At 36.7% G+C, this 24,983-nt stretch overlaps 1 protein-coding gene across 4 annotated transcripts in view; it reads left to right on the top strand.

Moving 5' to 3' along the window:
* rxraa (retinoid X receptor, alpha a) overlaps nucleotides 1-24,983 on the top strand; it is a 211,571-nt gene that overhangs the window by 131,168 nt on the left and 55,420 nt on the right. The gene's annotated exons all lie outside the window — the stretch shown is intronic.

Consider the following 24,983-nt stretch of genomic DNA (forward strand, 5'->3'; position numbering starts at 1 on the left):
CTAAGCTCGGAACAACAAAGTCATTTGTAATCTAAATATAATTTGCATTTACAATTAAACAAGACAAATATTTATATTCATTTTCATTTCCATCTATTTTTTGAGGCTAGTTTTGTGAACCAGTTCAATTAATTCATTGGAAAGATTCAAAATTCAAAAGAATAATTAGTTCATAAATCAAACATCACTAATGTAGATTTTTAGTTAAGTGTTTGTCTGGGTCATATTTCACTCCAAAATCAAAAGAAATATGAAATAATATTTTGCATAACAACAGTGAAACCCGTTTCACTACGATAATGAAACTCCATTGTTTGTTTGTTTGCATGTACAAAAGCATGTACCAGTGTAAAATAAATAGCTCCTAATAATTTTCTTATAGTAGATTTTCATTTTAGGTTGATGATTTTAGGATGATATTTCTTCACGTAGTGCACCTGAAGAATGACTTTTTCTTCTCTTTAATGGCCTACAGGGAGGGATTGTGGGTAAACTGGTGTGCATAACTCATTCTAAGAGATGCGCTTTCCTGTTGTCCCGGCCGGTGGATTCCTTTTCACTTCCAGCTGAGCTTAGACGTCTATCTCTCATTTAGTCCTTTTTTTCCCTCCTACTTATCTTTTGTAGAAGAGGCCGATCCCAGGAAAGGGTTAACCGTGTGTACGTGACTGAAGCAAGGGCTGTTTTAATGCTTATGAAAGCGGACTGACTTTCTCAGAACACCATGTCCCTATCTGCTAATGCTCTTCAAGCAAAGATGTCCGAATGCAGAGGAAACAATTGGGATTTAAAGCAGAGATTAGTGTAAAGAGACACCTCTGCAACACTTTCCTTTTTTCTGGATTACACTCTTTCATGTATATTTGTGCGTACACGCAGCCTTGATTGTGTTTAATCTCCATCCGAGAGTGGACAACTGTTACTCCAGCTGTGCAGACAATGTATCTGCCGTTTGACTGTGCGTTGTCCCGCATCTGATTACAGTACAGCCCTCTGGGCCTCCGTGGCTCTGTCCTCAACAGGGAGCTGCGCGGCTCGCTCACATCGTGTATATTCAATCTCTCCGCCGATGCAGATTATCAGAGTTCCCCCAGCTCCCGCTTTTCTGATAATACTCAGAAATCAGAAATGGCAAATAAAGCAGCTGTTTGTAACCCAAGCTGTTAATGTGTGCACGTCGCTGTTTATTTAACACCTCTACCGCCATCTGGTCTGTTATATTGCAATACGCGGCGGACACGTGTGCGGAAGATCAACAGGATTACACAATAGCAATGAGCCATGCGATCAGTGTTGCCAACTTGGCAACTTTATTGTTAGATTTAGCGACTTTTTAGCAACATAATAAAAAAAAGCGCCTAGTGACAAATCTAGCAACTTGGGCAAACTTTATCTAGTTTCCAAGACGCAAGGTATTGGTTTCCCGCCATGCACACGTTTCAGTCATTATTTCATATTTATTCCGTTGTCTGACAACAGAAACAGAAAAATATATAAACGAAACTGTATATTAAAGGTGCCCTAGAACTTTTTTTTTAAAAGATGTAATATAAGTCTAAGGTGTCCCCTGAATGTGTCTGTGAAGTTTCAGCTCAAAATATCCCATAGATTTTTTTAATTCATTTTTTTAGCTGCCTATTTTGGGGCATAATTAGAAATGAGCCGATTCAGGGTGTGTGGCCCTTTAAATCTCGTGCTCCACGCCCCAAGAGCCCGCGCTTGCCTTAAACAACATAAAAAAAGTTCACACAGCTAATATAACCCTCAAAATGGATCTTTACAAAGTGTTCGTCATGCAGCATGTTTAACACTCTGAGGTCTAAAAACGCGCCGGCGCGTTTTGCAGGTTTTTTTTCACATTGCAGCAAAACAGACTTAAAATACTCTGTCATTTTTTGTCATAGAGACATAAGTAATACATCAATTGAAACTATAGAATATCTCCTTTTATTTGTATACACTCAGAGTAAAAACAAAATGTTGTGCTTTTTGTAAAATAAAGAAAACTAACATGATGCGTGATCTCTCATCTCCCTCTGAACGAAGTCCAATCTGATAGTTCTCAGAAAATGAAGTGTAACTTAGTGAATACTAATCACAAAAAATTCATACTTATGTCTAACAAAACGTTGAAATGTCAGGTTTTAAATCGTGCAAGTCAAATCGAAAACAAACATTCTGTGTTTATGTAATCTGTATGAAAAGAGAGCCATGTCAGAAGTCCGTGATTCAGCTCATTACCCACTAATGCGGCCACACCCACGGAGCCAGCGCTATTCACAGGCAAATTCAGAGACAACACATGCATTCATCATCTCAATCGTGTATTTATTGCCTTGAAAATTGTTTATCTGGATGAAAAAGCCATGGTTAGCGATCTCTGGAAGACATTCAGTAAATTCCTGTTTGTTTTCTTCTATTGATAAGTTTTAAGTGAGTTTTTGTTTCTTTAGCGCCCTCCGGCTGTAGTATGAATTGGTAAACACGATTCATGGAATATCGTCTTCTTCTTAGGTGAATTTGTGGACTAAAATGCACAGAGCGCCCTCCGGCTGCAGTATGAATTGCAAACACCAGCGCTCATAGAGATAACAATGAATATTAAATAAAAAATAACTCCCCTGTATAGAAAATTGACATAAACATATGAGAATCCTATATTTCTCCAAATGTGCATGCTTTTAAACTAAAAGCCTATATTCAGACTCTTTGCATCACAGAAATACATTATATTTTAAAGTATAATATAAAACCATTATTTTATATTGTAATAAAATTTTTCTGTATGTTTCATATACCATGATGAGCTTGAGACATCACAGAAGTTTTTTTTCACAGCCTACCTGACTGAAATGCCTCATTAATATGCAAGTCTTTTCAGGTCATTACTATTCAATTCTTTTGTCTTCACAGGTGAGAATGAGCCATTATTCATGGAGATTCACGCCTCCTCGCATACCGTGTTTCTTGGCAAAAAGTGTCTTACAAAAACTAAATCAGTATATTGTTATAAATGAAAGAGTAGTCAGCATAATTTTTACATAATTTTGAAGCAAAAACTCTAGTCTACAACCTTCAATACCCAAAAGTCTTGTGAACACAGATTTAATATACTTTTATTGGCCTTATATCAGTGACTTAAGTTTTTTGTTTTTTCAGTAACCACGCATAAACGTTATTCCTTCAAAAACACAAACATGTACACACATGTTCCTCACATAAAATGGTAGCCTAACACAAGTGTCATTACACTGTATTCAGCACAAACTAGGCTACAATAATATGTGAGGAACATGTATGTACATGTTTGTGTTTTTGAAGGAATAATGTTTATGCGTGGTTACTGAAAAAACAAAAAACTTAAGTCACTGAAATAAGGCCAAAATAAGTATATTAAATCTGTGTTCACAAGACTTTTGGGTATTGGAGGTTGTAAACTAGAGTTTTTGCTTCAAAATTATGTAAAAATTATGCTGCTTACTCCTTCATATAAAACAATATATTGATTTAGTTTTTGTAAGACACTTTTTGCCAAGAAACACAGTATGCATGGAGGCGTGAATCACCACTGAAAAATGGGCCATTCTCACCTGAGAAGACAAAAGAATTGGATAGTAATGAGCTGAAATGGCTTGCATATTAATGAGGCATTTCAGTCAGGTAGGCTGTGAAAAAAACCTTCTGTGATGTCTCAAGCTCATCATGATATATGAAACATACAGAAAAATATTATTACAATATAAAGTAATGGTTTTATATTATACTTTAAAATATAATGTATTTCTGTGATGCAAAGAGTCTGAATATAGGCTTTTAGTTTAAAAGCATGCACATTTGGAGAAATATTGGATTCTCATATGCTTATGTGTAAGTACAGTGTTTATTTTGATGTTTACATTTATTCTGAATGATTTTGAGGTTATGTTCCGTGGCTAACGGCTAATGCTACACTGTTGGAGAGATTTATAAAGAATGAAGTTGTGTTTATGCATTATACAGACTGCAAGTGTTTAAAAATGAAAATAGCGACGGCTCTTGTCTCTGTGAATACAGTAAGAAACAATGGTGACTTTAACCACATTTAACAGTACATTAGCAACATGCTAACGAAACATTTATATAGACAATTTACAAATATCACTAAAAATATCATGATATCATGGATCATGTCAGTTATTATTGCTCCATCTGCCATTTTTCGCTATTGTCCTTGCTTGCTTACCTAGTCTGATGATTCAGCTGTGCACAGATCCAGATGTGAATACTGTCTGCCCTTGTCTAATGCCTCGATCATGGGCTGGCATATGCAAATATTGGGGGCGTACATATTAATGATCCCGACTGTTACGTAACAGTCGGTGTTATGTTGAGATTCGCCTGTTCTTCGGAGGTCTTTTAAACAAATGAGATTTATATAAGAAGGAGGAAACAATGGAGTTTGAGACTCACTGTATGTCATTTCCATGAACTGAACTCTTGCTATTCAAGTATGCCGATATAAATTCAATTTTTAATTCTAGGGCACCTTTAAAATACATACTGAGTTAACAAAGTTTAAAGATCTTTGTCATAGAATATACTCTGTTTACAATGAGTTGACAGTTTGAATGTTCTTGTTTCCTTTTATTTATTTTGAAGATCTGAGATAAATTGTCCATTTTTTCTTTTAGTATGGCTATAAAAGACACACATGATATTCAAAGTCAGATTACACACATTTAACTTTATATAAAGCACATAAACATTACCTGAGATCCTCATTGCAATACAACAACATTGCTAAGAATGCAAATACTGCAAAATGATGTCATAAATATGCTAATTAATGAATTTTCAAGACTTTAGCTACTTTCCATTGAAAGAAGTTGGCAAAAGTGCATGCGACTTGCATTAAATAGCACTGATTTACCCGACACTCGTGCTCGCTCGCAGCTCAGTTATTCAAAACCCTGACGCTCATATGATATGTAAAGGGATGCCAACCATCCAGATTTAGGCACTTTCTAATTCAGAGCAGATCAATAACAGGTTCACATATGGATTGGATGCCCGTCTAGTGATCGATTACAATGAAAAGCAAAATGTGCACTAGGTTCTCTCTGCATACAATCACAGGTAAATCTTTGCTCATCAAGCAAGCAGGGCTGGCTTTACCCATCCATCTGCGCGACTGAAGGTCTATCAGGTTGCAAGTACTCACAATGTGTTTATGCCGAGAGGATAAACTGAGTTATGGGACTTTTTCTGTGTTTGTTATTGTCAATTTCTCTTTCATTCCTGTCATTGTTGCTTATCTGTGGTGGGCAGGTTTCAAACGTCACAACTGGAATAATTTTCAATCTTTAAAAGGTGATAAAATGAGGCAGAATTCACAAAAGAATGACAGCATCCTCAAGGTTGCTATGATTGAGGACGTGCAAGCCAGTGTCCTTTTGTTTCTTCTGCTTGTAATCCATCAAAGTTCCTCCTTGTGGTGATTCAAATGAAGATCACCACTCTAAAATTAAAAGCCTTTTCTCAGATCTGCTCTTTTCCAGTCAGATCCTGTTTGTTTTTCAGCTTATATAAAAAGCTTTTGTAAAATGCTTTCATTTGAATGCTTTTTGTGTCCCATCCGTCACCTGTCAGAGGTAGAGCGGTGCATCAGAGCAAAACAAACCCGGTGTAAGCTGTGACTTATCACCTAACACGCAAGTAACCAGATTACATGCTTTCAGCTAATTGTGGGTCAGAGTTGCAAACAACTTGTCGTCTCCTGATCGAATTGATAAGGCTAAACTCATAAATTATGGATCATGGAATGTTTTCACCCAACATTGCACCTTTTTTTTTCTCTCCCAATTACGAAATTGTGCTGTCCTGGAACGTCCTCCTTAAATTGGTAACTGTGTTTGAGAACATAGATGCTGGTTTCTAGCTGGTCCAATGTGGTTATTAACTGGTCCAAGCTGTTTTTAGCTTTAGTTGTTGTCATTTGCTGTTACAAGATGGTTATAAGATGGTCGTTAATTGGTGCAAACTGGTAACAAACAAGCTACCAACAGTGAGTAAGGTGGTCAAATTGGAACCAGAGGTGGTTATTAGCTGGCCCAAATTTTTTGTTACCTGTTTTTTTGTTGTTGTTTTTTTTTTAGCTGATTTTAAGATGGTCATTAGCTTGTTATTATCTGGTTCAAGCTAATTATTAAACCGTTTCAAGCTGGTCATGGCTGCTTCAAGGTGGTCTAAGCTGGTAGACCATCTTAGAATAGCAACAAACCAGCTACTTGCTGCACTGGTATTTTGGAAAATGCTGGCTGGTTGACCAGTTTATATAACCGGTGTGTGAAACAGCTAATGACCAGCTTGGACTAGCTAGAAACCATCCACCATGTTAAACTGGATATTCTTGCAGGATGCTGGGTAAAGGTACTGTCTTAGGGGTGTCGGTTAAAGTTAGTGACAAGAGTGACAAACACTTCAGAGCAAAAGAGGATTTTGAACGTTTCACTTCTCTGCTCCATGTTAAATCTTGCTAAACAACTTCAACAACAGCTGCAATGTGCAATTTTAATGCAATCTGAAAACTGTTTTATGTGCAATCGGTCATAAATGTTTCTCATCCTCCCCTCAGACACGAGGATGATTTGTAAAAAGGGCATTTTGAGCATGTGTTTTGTCTCAGTGTGCAGGAATACATCTGAATATTGTTAGGTTACGTCAGGAGTGTTGAGCGCAGTGGGCTTTTTCCATCGACACTATGGACACTCCGTCTCTCTATTAAACTTCACAAGGCATTTCGAGCAAAAGTTTATATACACTGTGTATGTGTGTGTGTTCTTGTATACATGGTTTATGAGGACACAAATGTGTATAATAACATGGGTATTACAATGTAAACATGGCTTAAAAAGCATACTAAACAGTGTTTTTTTTGTTTGATTTTTGTTTGTTTTTTTAATTCAAAAAATGCAGACAGTTTTCTGTGATTGGTAGGTTTAGGGGTGGGGTAGTGTAGGGGGATAGAATATACATTTTGTACAGTATAAAAACCATTACATCTATGGAGAGTCCCCATAAACCACATATACAAGTGTGTGTGTGTGTGTGTGTGTGTGTGTGTGTGTGTGTGTGTGTGTGTGTGTGTGTGTGTGTGTGTAAAAGACAGGAAAAAAAACGAGACTGCTGTCAAGATCTGTGTATTCTCATAGTGTTCTCATAAAACTTGCATTTGTAAGTGTTTGTGCATATCCCACTGCGCTTCTCTCCAGGAAGAGAGCCTAGAGACTTCCTGTTTGTGCTAAGAGTGAAAGGAAGAGCCTGAGAAGTTAAAGCAGACACAAACGTGATTAAAAACAAACCCACACGCACACAACTTCATTATGTGCAGTATTAACACAAAGTTTACTGTCAAAAAAATCTACATACTAAGATTGTTATCTGAATATTGTTTATTTCTAAAAACAGCAGAGTTCTTTTTATCTCGTCATATTTTCTTTAAGAGTATATGTTTTAATGCACCTTTTTAAATCTTCAAAGGGTTTTTATTTAATCAACAATAAGAAAAATGAGACACAAAAATAGATTTTTTTGTTAGTAATTTAACATTTTCTTCAGTAATGTTGTTATTTTAACAGATTATTTTGTCAAACAGATTGTTTGTCCTTTGTGTAAACACACTAATATACCCCAAAACCTCAAATAGTTGAAGTACAATTTATTAATCCAGCTTCAAAGGTTTTTATTTAATCAGCAATAAAGAAAAAGAGCTGAAAAAGAAGCATTGTTGTGATAATTATAATTTTTTTTGCACATAATTTAAATATTTTTGTCAGTATTTAATGGTAATATACCACAAACACGAACAAACTGTTTAAGTAAAATGTAATTTCTTTGTGATGCATCATTCCTCTTCAAGAGGAAACAATAATGAAAATGAAACAAACAATTAAGTGTCCTTTTGTTAGTAATTTAAACATTTCTGTCAGTAATTTTGTTGATAAGATTAACAGATTGTGTGTCCTCCTACATAAACACACTAATATGACCCAAACACAAACAAAACCTCAGATAGTTGAAGTGAAAATGAATCATCCTCATAATGCTTATTTGGCTACAAAGATTAACAATAATGTAAATGAGCTAAAAAAAGAATGCTTTGTGATGATAATTAAATGTTTTTCGCTCAATTTAAACAAACATCATTAGTAACGTTGTTGACGAGATTAGCACTGTTTTTTGTCCTCTATGTGAGCACACTCATGTTACTCAAACACAAACAAACCTATATTTTAAGTTGTCATCTGTTTCTCCAGATAATTGCTTCAGTCTTCTGGCCTGTTTACAGTCAAACTCATATTCTTTCTTAGCCATTTTCACATCTGTTTCCAAATACATGTGAATACAGAAAGCCGTTAAATGTTCACTTTTCTTCTGCGCCACAAAGGAGCTCTGCGGGCTTTCATTTATCAGGACTCTGGGCTCTTTGTTGTAATTGACATGTAATCCGTCGGGCTTTTTCTGCAGAACAGATGTCACAATTGCTGGTGCAGTTGCTCATTGCTTGAGCTCATTGCTTGGAGGGAGCGATGGAGGAAACGGCGAAAAAGGTTTAAAGCCTCTTCGTCGTGCGCTTCCAATCACAGGCGTATGGCAACAGACAGAGGCTTTCTCAACCCACAGATAATGCACCTCGGCACAGGGACCACTGAGTCAATAGAGATGCTCCGGGCTTTTTGATCTCCTCCTTTGTTGATAGAATGAGTGCAGATCGGTTCGAAAGACATTAACCTTTGCCTTGCGGGTAATTCCCATTTATCTTGCTTCATTGTGCAGTTGATTGGCTGAGCACACAGTAGTAATGGGGATGCGGGAGAGGAGATACTGACTCGTGGTCTCCAAGCAAGCGGCGAAACACTGTCTGTTTCCTTCTGTTGTCAAACCCTCATCATTTCATTGCTCTTGGCTGATGTGTTTCTATTTAAATGGGGGCAGTTGTGAGTCCTATACTGTTTTTAAGTGCACTTCTAGGTGGTTGCTAGGTGTTTGGTTAAGGGCCCAAATATATATTATATTCTGGTCCTTAGATATCATTTTTATTCTTCTTTCAGTGTAAGTTTATGAGATCGTCCACTGAAAATTGTTGATCGTTTGTAGTTGAGGCTCTTCATAATTCAGCCTACAAATGGCTTACTTACAGTTGTACACTGCACATTAAACTGGGAGAAAGTGTTTTAGCATCAAAATATGAGCCTTCATCTTTAGAAGCTGGTTTTTCGATCATTCTTTAATGGCTTCTTTTAGTGACAGGTGGTTAAGTTCCCTCGCAGTACTGAGAGATGTTTGTTTTGTGTTCTGCGAGGCTGTTTTTCCCTTCACCTGCTTTTAATACTGTCAATTAAAAATGATTTGTGAGACTCAAGTCGCCATGACAGCACTCTGGATCAACAAATTATTTTCACTTAGACAAGTAATCCGTCAAGTTAAATAGGACGCATTACCGATTTAAGATTCCGCTGTCAGTGCACATATCCGTGTATTTGTGCACATGTACTTGAGCTCTTTGTCAGAGCCGTCAATTGAATTCATGGCGCCAGGGACATATTTTAAATGTGCAATATCTTTTACCTAATATATATTATCCAATACAAAAAAAAACTAAATATATTAGTACAAAAAATGTATGTGTGTGTGTATATATATATATATATATATATATATATATATATATATATATATATATATATATATATATATATATATATAATGTATATGTAAACATTTATTATTATTATCAAACATTTATTATTATTATTATCAATGTTAAAAACAGTTGTATACTTTTTTTTCAGGATTCCTTGATGAATAGAAAGTTCAAAAGAACAGCATTTATCTGAAATACAAAGCTTTTGTAACATTATACACTACCGTTCAAAAGTTTGGGGTCAGTAACAATTTTTTTTTTTTTTTTTTTTTTTTTTTTTTTTTTTTTTAGAAGAATTTAAAGAAATTAATATTTTTTTTTCAGCAAGGATGCATTAAATTGATCAAAAGTGACAGTAAAGACATTTAAAATGTAACAAAAGATTATATTTCAAATAAATGCTGTTCTTTTGAACATACAACTGTTTTTAACTGGAGAAATGATGCTGAAAATTCAGCTTTTCCAACACAGAAATAAATTACATTTTATATTATATTCCAATAGAAAACAGTTATTTTAATTTGTAATAATATTTCACAATATTACTGATTTTACTGTATTTTTAATTAAATAAATGCAGCCTTGGTGAGCAGACGAAACTTCTTTTAAAGACATTAAAAATCTTACCGATCCCAAACTTTTGAACGGTAGTGTGTGTGCTATAGTTCATTTATGTAAGTGAGGATAGCAAAATAAAGTAAACCGTGACATATTATACCCAGAAATTCTTCATACAGTGGACCACCAGTAAAATTGTAAAAATTTGGAACCAAAAATTATTCAGACACTTTGACCTGACCATGTTTTTCTTAAGTGTTACCTGACATAATTAAGAATATTTTTTTCTGACACAGTTTAACTCTGAGATCTTGTCATATTTTATTACCATTTTTTTTAAACTATAATGAATAAACTGTATTAATGAATTAAATGTTTAAGGTATCTGAATAAATTTTGGTTTGACTGTGTATATAGAATATATATACAAAATATGGGTGTGTTGTTTTATGTATTAATATAATATACAATATACTTACACTATACTATATAATATTCAATATACTTACATTAAAATTAAACTATTCTAAATTAATATGTATATATCATTATAATCTAAGTGAGCATTTAAGACATTAAATCCTGATGTAACTCCGCTTGCAGAACTGCATACAGAGAAAATACTCTGTTTCTAATGATGACATTTCCCACTCTGAGGTCTCACTGTTTGGACCCGTCAACACGGAGGTCTCCTGCTGCACGCCTGACTGAATGACTCAACGTTTAGCCCTCTCAACCCTCCTGAGACATCAGATGAGGGTCGCTGAGGGGCCGTGACCCCTAAACCTCCGTCACTCTGTCAGCCCCTGACAGCATGAAGCCGTACACTCCTTGCTGTTTGTGTCTTGTTGAGAAGCTATGGCCTGGGTCTCTCAACTCAACACCTTGGTTTTTCCTTTTCCTTTCTATGGTGGAAGGAACAGGAAAACAAGGTAGAAAGGAGATGAGGGGGCTTGGGAGGAGACTGATAGTCTACAGAGGATTGTGGGAACTCGGCGATAAAGGCTAGAGCTTAATCCTGCGTAAAGCTGGTGTATGTGAGACTCCAGCACTCACACAGATCTTTCATGATCATTAGGAATAAGTTGCTTGTGTAAGTGAGTCTGCTTCCTTATAGGTTATTTCTTAATAGCTCAGTTGTTGTTTTTTAACATTTCTAAATCATTGCCATTTAGTCTTATTTAGCATTCATTTGCTTTTGAACTGTGTGTGGTCTGAGGTATTCTGAGCTTTGTTGTCACTAAATACTCCCGATGAAGCCCTGCATCTGTTTGTGTGTGTGTGTGTGAGAGAGTGTTTTTTGTGCCATGCCTTTACTGGAATTTGGAGCAGGAGCTGATCTTGTTTTGCTGCTTTATGAGTCTGAGTGGATGTCTGTAATTGAGGTTATGGGTGATTAAACTCTCCGTGCCCCACACAAACCTCTAACCAGCCATCAGTCAGTGTCACCCGCCGTCCTCTGCGCTCAGCCTGGGACTGACTGACTCACTCATGGCCCTCCTTCTACATTGGATGCTTTGTAAAGTCACATTGGCTTGAAATTGAAACCGTTTAGTGATCTTAAGTGTGTGGATATGGGGGGGGGGGGGTATGTGGTGTATTCTGTGTTTTTTATATATATATATATATATATATATATATATTTTTTTTTTTTTTTTTTTTTTTTTTTTTTTTTTTTAAACATTATTAGCCAATTAAACAGTGTGCATGTTTACGTTTGCATGTATGTATAATATTTTTATGTGAAAAAAAAAAAGGTAAAATCAAGACTCAAAACAATAATACTGCAATTGTACTGCAAAAGTGTGTATAAGTGTGCTTACACTATGTAACTGTGGACGAAGCAGGTTTTGTCTTGTGCAGCATCTCTAGTGTGCCCCCCCCCCCTTTTTTGTTGTGTGTGTGTGTGTGTTCGTGCACGTGATTGTGTTTTTAGTATTGCGATGGCCTGAGGCGTGATGATGTTGGCTAGCCTAATTGGCATGTTAATGCAGACGCTGTGGGTGGGAAGGGATATGCTGGAAGCTAATGTGTCTTATCAGGACAGGCGGTGAGTGACCGTGGGGGGAGACCTGTCCTCCTCGGCTCCAGAAACTCAGCTGCGTCTGCAAGGCCTGGGATTTATACACACGTGCCTATGCATACATGCCTGTTTCTGTAGGGGGCAGATGGGGGTGTGGGGTCCCTGTTCTTCGATAACAGTTTGTTTATTATGTGTGGGTTAGCGTATAGCTGTCCTCATTAGGCTAATGTGAGCAAGAGGGAGTGGGGTGAGTTCATTGAGTCTGGCAATAGAGTCATGTCAGGTCAGCTGCATATGTGTGCTATATAATCACTACTTTATAGTGTGCGTGTGCGTGTTTGTGTGTGTCCGCTTTTTATCACGAAACTTGATAAAAAATTTTTAAGCATTCTTTTAATAGGTACAATGATAGCATGGTGGTATAATATTTTTAAAGGCAAAAATATATAAATATAAAAAAAAATATAATTTTTTTTTGAAATATCATGAATTATTAATACAAACAATCTGACCTTGCCATGTCATAAAATGCTCAAATGATCTTAATTTTTTACATTTTTAGAGATTTATTGACTTTGACAAATAGTTATGAGGATCTACAGCGGCCCTCTATTTTATATTTATTTTGATTTAATATTTTTAATAGTTTAATAGCTCACTTGTTTTTGTGAATCAAAACAGCCTTTTATGGTGTTTATCTGTAACCATGAGAACACTTCAAGAGAAAGATTTAGCACAGTGCCAGTGGATTTCTCATCTTTTCTTTTAATGGTATTTTTGGCTCTTGAAAATGGGAGTCGATGTTCTGCCTTTCACATCACAGAAGCGTGTAATTTTCTATATTACAATGTCAAGTCGTTCATTTCAGCTACAAGAGAAGGCATGTAATGTGAGGTTCATCCTTTTCTTCTGAGTCATGTGTCGGAATCGTTCTTTTAATCTGCCGTCTTACTGTAAGCCCGAGCGGTAAAAGAGCTCTCGCAACTTGTGGAAAAACCCAGCAAAAGCTTCCCTTTAATGTCCTTTTCAGCTTCTTTTTGTGTTTTTTGGCCTCTGTCCAGAAAAAATGGAGAGAGGCGGGAGGAACAAAGTCAGCAAACCCCGTGTTTGCCGAGTGCAGCCGACGGCCCCTCGGTTTTGCTGAAGTTGAGGTGTTTGAGAAGCTTCAGGTGGTCCGTTGTTGAGAGTTTTTGAAGGTGTGTGTTTTCAGGCCACCCCATGCCCACATAGTCTCCTGGCATGGACGTGTCCCGTCTGGCAGTTCTTCCAGAGCTAACTGCAGCCAATCAAGACTCCGAATTTATGAGCATATTCCAGCGAGCCAATAAAAATCACCTGCCTGCTCAAACATTTCCCCAGATGCCAATCACAACACCTCGTATGGTGGGTTTACATGAGTTAGCCAGTTATAAATTGGGCACGGTGGGCCTCTGTGGAAGCATGAAATATGAATTCAATCACGAAAGGGGTTGAGAAAAGCCGCCTCGTTCTCAAACAGCGCTGCGTTACATCATGAAATGCTAATGTTCCTGTTTGGAAAAACAGCAGTCAATAACACTGAGAAGTCATTGTTCTGTGGAGAGAAAAGAAAATGTGACTCATGTTATTCAAAAACATTTACAGTGTTAAAAAAAAAAAACCCAAGCATGGCTGGTTTTAAAGTGTGTGCCCGAGAGAAAAAGTGACAAATTCTTCTAGTTGAAATTAAAACAGTCATTTTAGCCCAGCTGTGGGCCAACGAACATGCCAACGGTAAGCTGAAATGTGCTTATATATGCAGCTAACTCACTTTGTCTCTCGTATCGCCTGTCCTTTAGGAATAAAGAGGACATCTGATGTCCCTCACAGGCAGATGACGAGTGTAATTCACTTGGACAGGTTGAGGCTTTAGGCACATGTGCTGCTTTTGACACGATGTGGACTGGGCTATCCGTTTTCCTGCCTCCACTTCATCAAAAGTGAATTTGGTTTCATACGTCTCGGCGTGACAAAAGCTGCCATTTATTGCTCTCGCAGCCTCTGCACTCAAAAGGCCTTTCCGACTTTTTACAGACGGTCCGGTTGAACCAACAGAGCCCTCTTTAAAGTTGCCCTGAGGTTGATTAGCCGTAAGAGGGGCGAAACGTTTGAAGTGGAGCTATTTTGCGGCGGGCTGCCTGGAGTTGTGATAAAGGCGGTTTGTTTGCGTCCGCGGCATGGCTGTGATAGGTGTCAAGAGACAAAGCTAATTGGACATGAAGTGTTTTACAATGAAAAACGCATAGGAGCCAGAGTCAGTATTCACCTCACATCGCTCAGAATAAAAGACTCTCTCTGAACCCAGTTTATCCCGGGCCCCTGGGGAATCCCTCTGATGAGAACGGGAGAGAGAGAGAGCGAATCCTTGATAGCGAACTCAAAACTCTCATTGGTTTCTGCTGGGTTTTTTCATCTATTTTGAGAAGAAATGGGCTCACAGACTCTAAATGCCAATGATGATGCTAATTTCTGTGATTGCAGGGCCTAAAATTAATTTTTGTTTGGGAGATATATTTTTAATAAATACAACAGAATAAAGATACAAATGAAATAAACTGTGCCGGACATTTTTCAGGTAGGTCTAACAGTAGTATTCAGGTAAGAAATACCACAGAAATTCAATCAAATATAAAATAACTCTGCATAGTCTTAAAGAGGGTTAGTTCTACCAAAAATGTTCATCTAAAAAATTCTGTCATTAATTACTGAGAATTAATCACGTCGTTCTAAACCCGTAACACCTTCGTTCATCTTGGAATACAAATTAAGATAACTTTAATTTTATGAAGGGACGAGAATACTTTTTGTTAAGCTAAAGTCTTGTATCGCAGCATGCAGCTCGCTTGTAGCGCAGATGCAAAGTGCTGTGACGCCATTTTGGCGCATTTTAAGAGAGAGGGAGAGAGAAGACACGGTACCGCTGAATCACTCACACTGTTTGTGAAATTATGTCTCACAGAATGTTTTCAAATCACTGATTTGCTCTGATAATCTGTGTAGATTAATTTACTAATTTATCTAGCCTACATGCTATGGTGCATAAATGTTTACGGGAATATCCTGCTTTATGAATGTGTAAAATAATGTGCAGTACCCGCAATTACGCTCTGAAATTCAGGCCCTGGATTGGTTACATTTTTCCACAGTTAATGTGTTTTTATAGATTTTGATGCTTTGTGGATTTAATCGATTTGCGATTGGCCATTTCGTTCACACACTCAACAGATATGTCTGTGATGTCTTCAAAGCTCAATTCTGCAAAAACGCGTTGTAAATAGAAACCTTTGACGCTCTTCAGAGAGCATTTGCTCAAACACTCACGGGAGCGTTTTAAAGCAGACTGTTATCAGCGTGTACAGGTACTGCAGAAAGGCAGGTATCGTCATATTAAATTATCAAGTTTTTGGCGGCACAAATAATCATTTTGGCGGCTACTAAAATATTTTCAATTCAGGAAAAACCCTGATATATTAATTTCTATTTAAGAAATTATAGCAGCCATATTTTTAAGAACAATAAAAGAATAAGAACAGTTGTTTATATATATATATATATATATATATATGTGTTTCTTGAGCATCAAATCATCATATTAAAATGATTTCTAAAGGATCATGAGACACTGAAGACTGGAGTAATGATGCTGAAAATTTCAGCTTTTCCAAAACAGAAATAAATTACATTTATTTTAAATTGTAATAATATTTCACAATATTACTGTTTTTACTGTATTTTTAATTAAATTAATGCAATCTTGGTGAGCAGACAAAACTTCTTTTAAAAATATTAAAAATCTTACTGATTGTGTGTGTGTGTGTGTGTGTGTGTATATATGTGTATATATATATATATATATATATATATATATATATATATATATATATATATATATATATATATATATATATATATATATATATATATGTATATATATATATGTATATATATATATATGTATGTGTGTGTGTGTGTCTATATATATATATATATATATATATATACACACACACACACACACACATACACACACACTATATATATATATATATATATATATATATATATATATATATATATATGCATTATAAAGTAAATATAAGAAATGAATGTATAGATTTATGTATACAGTATAGTAAGACCCAGCACAACTTTGAAAATTCATTTTGAATGAAACATCTTTTTTTTTTTTACTCTCTCTTTTCTTTCTTTCTTTTTTTTTGTGTACAGCATATGTACATGTTTGTTAGGGTGGGAGTGGATGTGTTTTTTGAGGTAGTAATCTCATTATTCATAAAGAACGTACTTTCCTCACTAATGTCGGTCATTTGTCTTGGAAGTGCAGCTTGCTGGTTCCATGTTGTTGTTTGTTTGTTTGTTTGTTTGTTTGTTTGTTGCAGGCAGGAGGGAGGATGGTGGGAGAGGATCGAAACCACACTTTCCCCATGAGACGTATAGCGCGCTTGCATATACACACACAAACACACTCACGCACACACATGCGCTGCCTCCTCCGGTGCGGCGCACGCATTCCCCTCGGCCTGCAAGGCCTCTTCCTGCCTCACGTAGATGCATAGTTTCCCAGAGCAGACCCCCCTCCCTGCTCTTACCCCAGGGGTCCGCACAACTGTTCTCCACTTTTCCGGGGGGAGGAGGTAGACGACTGGAGCGGCCCACCCCTGAGGCCTCCGCAGTTCTTTTAGCAGCTCGCCAAAACCCAATCATTCCCCATTTGTGTTTCATTAACAGGACCAGAGCAGAAACAGAGGACAAAAGGGAAAAAAAAAAAATCATAAAATGAAAAGAGAAAAAGATTTCAAAGGCTTGTTATGTGGTCAATAAATCCAGGCCTTTCTAGAATGCAGAATTGGTCCCTTTGTTTTTCTCCTACAAAAAACCCAAAAAAGATTCACATATATCTAGCTGTGTGTGATAGAAAGAAATTGCACTTTTTTTTATGTAGCATGATATTATCTTCCCAAAGCAGCCCTATATGTGGACGAACAGAGAAACATCTGCTGTCGGACATTGCCAAGGACATTCGTACAAACACACACTTGCACCCGAATGTTTTTGCTCGCACATTCATGCCACTCTGTCACTGAAATGGGCCTCGGTGCCAAGCGTCACACTCTTGCACCTAACTCCCACGGCGGGCAGCACTCGGGAAGATTTACATGAATTAGTAAGACCTGTTCTCTCGATACACTGCAGAACAGAAAGTGAATACAGTGTCTGTCTTGAAATAGACTCTCACCCACAGCCGTACACACTCACATACAGAGAGAGAGGAAGTGACAAATTCCACAGCGCACTGCCATCAGCTCAGCAGCCTCACTTCATGTAATAAACATCAAATTGAATCACGGCCATCTGATTGGCCAACACCCCCTTAAATCCAGACTTTAGAACCACTAAGTTGCATATTACGCTTTATTGTTCCTTCCTCTGTCGTCTGGTTTTGTTTCCCTTTTTTAATTGGCGCGAGTTTATGTATCCACACGTGCGCTGAAAGGAGCTGCTGTTGTTGCAGCGAGGGCTTCTGGGATGTGTAAAATCCAAGCGCCAGACCACCAGACTCCCCTCAAGTCCCATAAAGACAACCCATTGCTCCTAGCTGAGGAAACGCTGGAAAACGAACCCGCCCGGCCCTGGCCGCAGGCCATCTCGGTTCAATTTTATGTAGTTCTTGTACCTTTAGTACAGTAATGCAGTAATTTAGAAGACATTTAATGTCAGTGATTATGTCCAGGGAAACCAGAGAGTATTGTGTTTGAAATGGGTCTTCCACGACTACTTATTTTTTGCTTATCAACTTGTTGCCCTGAAAAGTTGTAGTCTAGGTGTTTTCAGACTTGTTGATACCAGGGACCCCCAAATTTTAATGGAGATGGACCCCCTAAATATAAAGGTAATTATATATTTTAGGAGTATTAAATGTAAATTTAATTTACTTTATATTTTAATACTGTGTGAGGAAAAACAGTATAATTACTATAAAATCAACATCTTTAAAAATGCAGTTATTGGCTTTTATGATGTTGTACTAATGCCAAAATAAATTAAAATATTATCAGAAAAATGTTATTAACATTTCAAAATATTATTCATGCAAATGTATTTGTTGCACTTTTCACTATAAATCTAAAGTAATTTTTCATATTTATTTATTTATTTATTTTTTTGTTAAGTCTTTATACTTAATATTTTACACTCTGAAATGTTTACCATATTTAAATATATATTGGATTATATACTGGATAAAAATCAGACAAGAAACATAAATAAATTAATAAACATTTTCTCAGCTTAATACAAAGTAAGTATTTTCCAGATAACGTTTCAGTTGTTTTACACTGAGATGTTTACCTCATTACCTCATTAAAATTTGTGTATATATATATATATATATATATATATATATATATATATATATATATATATATATATATATATATATATATATATATATATATATACCGTTCAAAAATATTTTCTCACCTTAATACAACGTAAATACTTTCCAGGTAGCTTTTTAATAATTGACTTAAGGACAATTAAAGACAATATACAATGCCTGGCCAAAAAAAGTAGTCAATGTTTGTATTTAAATAGGCAGATACTTAAGAATCTATGGCTGGATCATTATGTTTCTAGCACCTTATATGTTTGGGAACAGTTCATCAATTATAAAAAGAGTTAAATTCATTTATAAGCAGAACTATCTTCATAATATCACAATTAGTATTTTCTCACATAGCATAAACAAGTCGTTAGTCAAATTATATAGCTGCCTTTATATATTAGAAGGGGGAAAGTAACCATTAAATTTGGGGGTCCTTGGTTTTAAGTCTGCAAACCCCTGTACTAATCTATGTAACCCCTAGTGTAAAGTTTGCAATCACATGTACAATTTCTCTCTGTGTGTGGTTTTGCCAGATAAAATCGTCCACTGCCTGCCTGCCTTTGATTCAATCTCCTCAATTTGCGCAATCCTGTGAGCAAGCGGAAGAACTGTGTTAAATCTACACTTCCTGTTTGTTTGTGGTAACAAAGAGTCTGATCTACCCAAGAGAGATCTGACCAGAAAAGCCAGAGCAGCATAGATCTTTTTTAATAAACCCTTCCTTTATCTCAGAAGGCCATTCTGTTAGCATTAAAGCCAGCGCCACAGGACTCATTTTCATTCGGGCATTATCGCTAATTCATTTGTGGATTTCAAATGAATGCTTTTCGGTACCGTTTCCCTTTCACGCTGGGACCCCGGCTGCTTGTCTTTTTTTGTGCGGCACGAGTATTGTGTAGATTTTGCCTCCTCTTCTGCTGTCACAGAGGAGAGGGATCGCAGAGCTCCGCTGAGGAGTGATGGGAGTCTCGCTCCGGCTCTCCGGGGAGGGATGCCATGGGCGGCAGGGCGTAATTACCCTCCCTGTCATGTCCCGCTCCTGCTCTAATCATGTCCTCGACTGTCAGATAGCTCTCCTGAGGAGATTTCACCCTTTCTGCACCAGCCACGACGAGAACCACCTCTCTGGGTCTTAAATAAGCCCGCACCCTCCTGTTAAACTCATTTGATTACTTTGAGCATTATGCAAAGACTTGAAATGTGTCGTAGCTGCGGCACAAAGCAACAAAGGAAAGCAGATCTGTGGGGGACGAGCAGAGTTGTAATGATGGAGCTTTTCTGAGAAAGTCTTATGCAGTTTGAGGCAGATCAAGGTTCTGTGTGTATGAATGCAGTTATTAGTGGTTCTAATGGTGGAACTTTATAACTCGTCCCGCAGTTGTGCTAAAGATGTGAGTGATGCATCAAATCACACAGCTTGTTGAGAAAAGTGGTTTTATTCTAAATGATTGGACTTATTTTTGTATTTTGGATAATAGCAAGATTAATTTTTGTTCTAATATAGAATATATGCACTACTGTTTATAAGTTTATAAAAAGTTTTTTTTTTCTGCTTAACAAGGCTGTATTTATATGATCTGTTTATATTATGAAATATTATTGAAATTTAAAATAACTTTTTTCTTTTTAATTTCTTCTAAAATCTAACATATTTTAAAAAATGTAATTCATTCCTGTCATGGCAAAGCTGAATTTCCAACAGCCATTACTCTTCAGTATCACATGATCCTTCAGAAATCATTTTAATGATTTGGTACTCAATTATATGTTAAACTGTGGTGCTGATTTAATATTTTTGTAAAAAACGACTTTTTTTCCTCTATTCTGTGACGAATAGAAAGTTTCCTGGCCCTAATGATAGTGTATATATATATTTATACATTATTTTACTATAATCGCAAAAAAAATGAATAATCCTTATAATGTCAAGTAATACTTAAAATTAGAATTTTTTATTTTATTATGAATTTAATTAGTTTTTGTCATGCTGTTACAAAATATTTAATTTTTTGATTTAATAAGAATTTCAAATGTTTTTTTTTATTTTAGATTTTTTAGATGCATTGCGATTAAACAAATGATTACTGTACTATTATATCTGCTCAACATTCATTTTTCAGTAATTTTTTTTTTTTAAAGGTCCCGTTTTTCGTGGTTTTTTGAAGCTTTGATTGTGTTTATAGTGTGCAATATAACATGTGTTCATGTTTCGCGTGTAAAAAAACACAGTATTTTTCACATAATTTACTTATCTGTATACCGCTGTTTCCACTGTCATAAAAACGGGCTGATGACTTCCTTGTTCTATGAAGTCCCTCCTTCAGAAATACGTAACGAGTTCTGATTGTGCCAGCGGTTCCTGTGTTGTGATTCGACAGCAGCTTAGCGAACCTTGCCCGGAAAAGTCACGCCTCTTACCATAACGTGGAGATGCACGCGCTCAGTGTTATTGTAAACATGTCTTTAATTTTACCCTATAAATTTGAGCCGGAATCAGACCCGGTGATTGGACTGCGGGATGAAAATAACAGCGTTTCGACGACATGGCGACAAACACACTCTACAAACGCAACTCTTGTGTATTCCTGTGGGCGGAGGTTAGTCAAAAAACTGTTTTAGTGACGTCATTAAAGAAGGAAGTAGAGGGATGTAGTCCAAACTGGCCGTTCAATGTAGGCGACTTCTGTTAAATAAAATATCTCGCTTGGCATTGAACTTTGAGCTTTAAAAGTTTTAAAGTTTGTAACATGGGATCATGAAGAACGGGACCTTTAAAATCACAAAAGCCTCATTTTTATATTTGACAGCATTCGTTAAATAAACAATCATTTGCTAATGAATCAGACTACATAGATCACACACTGTATGGATAACTTATTAGAAAGATGTGTTTTTATGTAGTCAGGTCTTTTTATGATATGGAGATAGTATCTGTGAAATCAGCATTACATAAACTGTAACAAGTCATCCATGCTGTGGCTCGGGGTGCATATTTTCGAAACAACGTGGCTGCATTGTTTTGCAAATGAATTATTGTCGCATTCCCCACCCTCCCAAAATTATTACTTCTAAAGAAAGCAGGAATAGCGCTACATCAAAGTTTCTGATGTTTTTGTGTTTGAACTCCCTGTTGCACAGTTGGCTTCCTTCCACAGTAGACCATTAAATCAAACCGGCTTTAGCGAAAAGTAAAAATAACATTCTACGAGAATTATCTTTGTGTTCATAAAGGCGAGGCCATAAGCGGCATGTTTAGTTGTGCGCACAGGGTTGTGCGTTCTCGAGCGTGGGTCGGCTCAAGGGGAGACTGGTATCACCTCAGAGTTAAAGAGAACAATTAGGCCGTATCAGAGCGGCGTGATGTTTGCAGCGGGGTAAGAGGAGCGATAGCAACTGTAATCTCCTCTTATCTGCCCTCATACTCAGCCAAGTGCGTCTCCTCCACTTTCTCTCCTCTCCTCTAGGTAAACAACATCTCTCTCTTGTACAGAACACCCAAAAAAATGTGAATATGCAGAGCCTGACAGCAGAATTGAGCTCTTAATGATGGCAGTTTTAAAAGTAGATCAGTGAAAATAAGACGTTAGATCCATCAAACCGTGGGTGGCAATTTACCACACTCAACGATATCCTCGGTGGGCAGTCCAAGGCTTTTTCCCGTGAATACTCATCCAACATTCATTATTTTGTTTTTCTTTTCATTTTATGTGCCGTTGTTTTGTGTGTCTTAATGCTTGTTGATTTAGGGGCCCTGGCAAATTTATCGTTCGGGGTAGAAACAGAGGAATCGCTGTTCAAACTGCTTCTGGGTCCCGTTACGCTTGCGGTTCCGCTGTCAACTTGCATCTCGTCTGTTAACGATACTTAAGACTTAAAGGCTCTGTATCTAAGGATGTTTCTTCAACTGTGGGCACTTTCTGTAAACTTTTGAAAATAACATTTTCGATCACACTTTTCACACCCTCAATAGTTTATTAAATAGCAGTGTCAAACAGACATCACAGGAAAATAGTCTTTTTTTTAATTAATAAAAAATTATTCAATTAATAATTAGTAATAAATTGATGCGTTTAATAGCATTCTGTTGTGGACATAATATTTGTAACATTTTTAACATGGAATAAAATGTCTGACTCTGTTGTCTTTATGCATAATCTTGCATTATGTATCCTAAACACACAATTAATTTTTTTTTTCCCCCACACAAAAATTACAGCTTGATATATTATTGTACGTCATTTCCAAAACATAATGCATAATTTTTAATAAATAATATTATATTTATCTCAAGCTTTTGTTGTTTCCTTTGTAAACAAGTACATTAAATTAAAAAATAACTTCATTTATAATTTATATAATTGGTTAGTTTGGTGGGAATGACAATTTATGATAGTTACAATTTATGTGAATATCGTTTTCATATAATAAATATTAAAATTGTTTCTGATTGCTTCACTATATATATATATATATATATATATATATATATATATATATATATATATATATATATATATATATATATATATATATATATATATATATATATTTTATAATAATTCTTTTATGTATTTTCAAGTTTGAGATTGAAAGTCTGTGTCCCATTTTATCATTTTACCCTTACCAAGAAACACCTACGTGGTATTCGTTTCACTATATCCTAGATTGTCTCCTTCTGGGTGGGAAAACTTTAAAAGGTCTAAAAGCGACTGCCCACCATGCCCTACCCAGCATGCCTTTCTGTAGAGGCAGTCTTGCGGTGGCTTCACACCGTCCTTGTTCACGGCATGCTGACAGGTGAGCGTATCTCCAGAGTGGGTTGCAAAGGAAGGCCCCGTGTAGGAACAGGGGCCTCCTTCACCAGGGCCACTTTGTGTTCTTCTTGGCTTCGCTCTGTGTCCTGGCTGCCAGCACTCCCAGAGTCAGAGTAAACACATCAGCCGGCTCTATTTACTTCCATTGCTTACACAGCGTGAAGCAGATTAACCTGTTTATACAAACACGTACAGAAAAATGGCTGATTAATGCCCGTGCTAGGCCTTGTTTCTTTGCGTTCACACGCTGAAAAATGTCCACACACCAAGCGTGGCCTATTCTGCATCCATAACAATAAACAACAGCTGCAGTTTAAGCGGCAATGATAAGAATAACACTAATGATGACTGTCAAAGAGGCGCGATATACAGTAAATACTGTATGTTGCTTGTTAGCCTGCGAGTCCCGTCTCTCCACACGGTGGCGGGGGCCAGGATGGCTGTTTGCTTGTCACTCCTGTGCTGTTTTCACCAGCGAAAGTCAAACTATCCAGAATAGCATCTCTATTTTCTCCGGTTGCCAGTTCTTATTTTTAGTCCCTGCATTAATTCAAGCACCGGTTTGAAAGTTCCTCAGGAAGTTGCTGTGTTCCCTCCCCTCTCCTTCGTCCTTACCTACGAATAGACATGAGCATTTTCAGAGAGATGCAAATGATATCTGTTTCATCCTGCTGTCAGAGCGCCCACAATCTGTGGGCTTCAAAAAAAAAGCACAGCAGCCAGTGCCAAACATCTTTATGAATAATAGATGGTGTATGTCAGTTCTAAAACAAAAAACAAAACAAAAAAAAAACCTTTTTCTCAAAGGCACTAAGACAACATTTCAGTGAATTAGTTGAAAGTCACTGTTCGGCGGACATCATGCCAATGGTTTATTTTGTAGTTGTTGTCAGGGGACACATGCGGTGACCGGGCTTTTCCTGGGAAAAGTGCTGGAGATTGGCTGTGGAACGTGAGCAGAGAGCACTTTGAAGTTAGTATGGAAAAGGACAGGATCAGGGGTCTCATTTATAAAACTGCGCGTAGATTTCATCCTAAAAGTTTACGTACGCGCAAAAGCTAGATTCTGCGTACGCACAAAAAAAAAATCAGATTTATAAAACCATGCGTACGCCAGATCCTGCGCACAAATCCCTTTATAAATCCCAGTCAGCGGAAGATTGTGCGTACGTGCATCTCCACCCTGTCTCCTCCCCGAAATCACCATATATGGAGCTTACGATGCCTAGTTTTACTATGCATAACCTCATCTGCATATCATTTCCATGCATGTTCCCATCCACATGACACCATGGTTAACATTTGTGCCATACACATTATATTGCTAAAAATCATCCAATATTCTTATGTTTTAGAATAAATATATCAAAATATGCATAAAAACAAAATTGTATTAAATACTTAAAGGATTAGTCCACATTTAAATACACTTTTCCTGATAAATTTACTCACCCCCATGTCATCCAAGATGTTCATGTCTTTCTT

This window comes from Megalobrama amblycephala, linkage group LG18 (assembly GCF_018812025.1).
Source record: "Megalobrama amblycephala isolate DHTTF-2021 linkage group LG18, ASM1881202v1, whole genome shotgun sequence".
NCBI classification, from domain to species: domain Eukaryota; kingdom Metazoa; phylum Chordata; class Actinopteri; order Cypriniformes; family Xenocyprididae; genus Megalobrama; species Megalobrama amblycephala.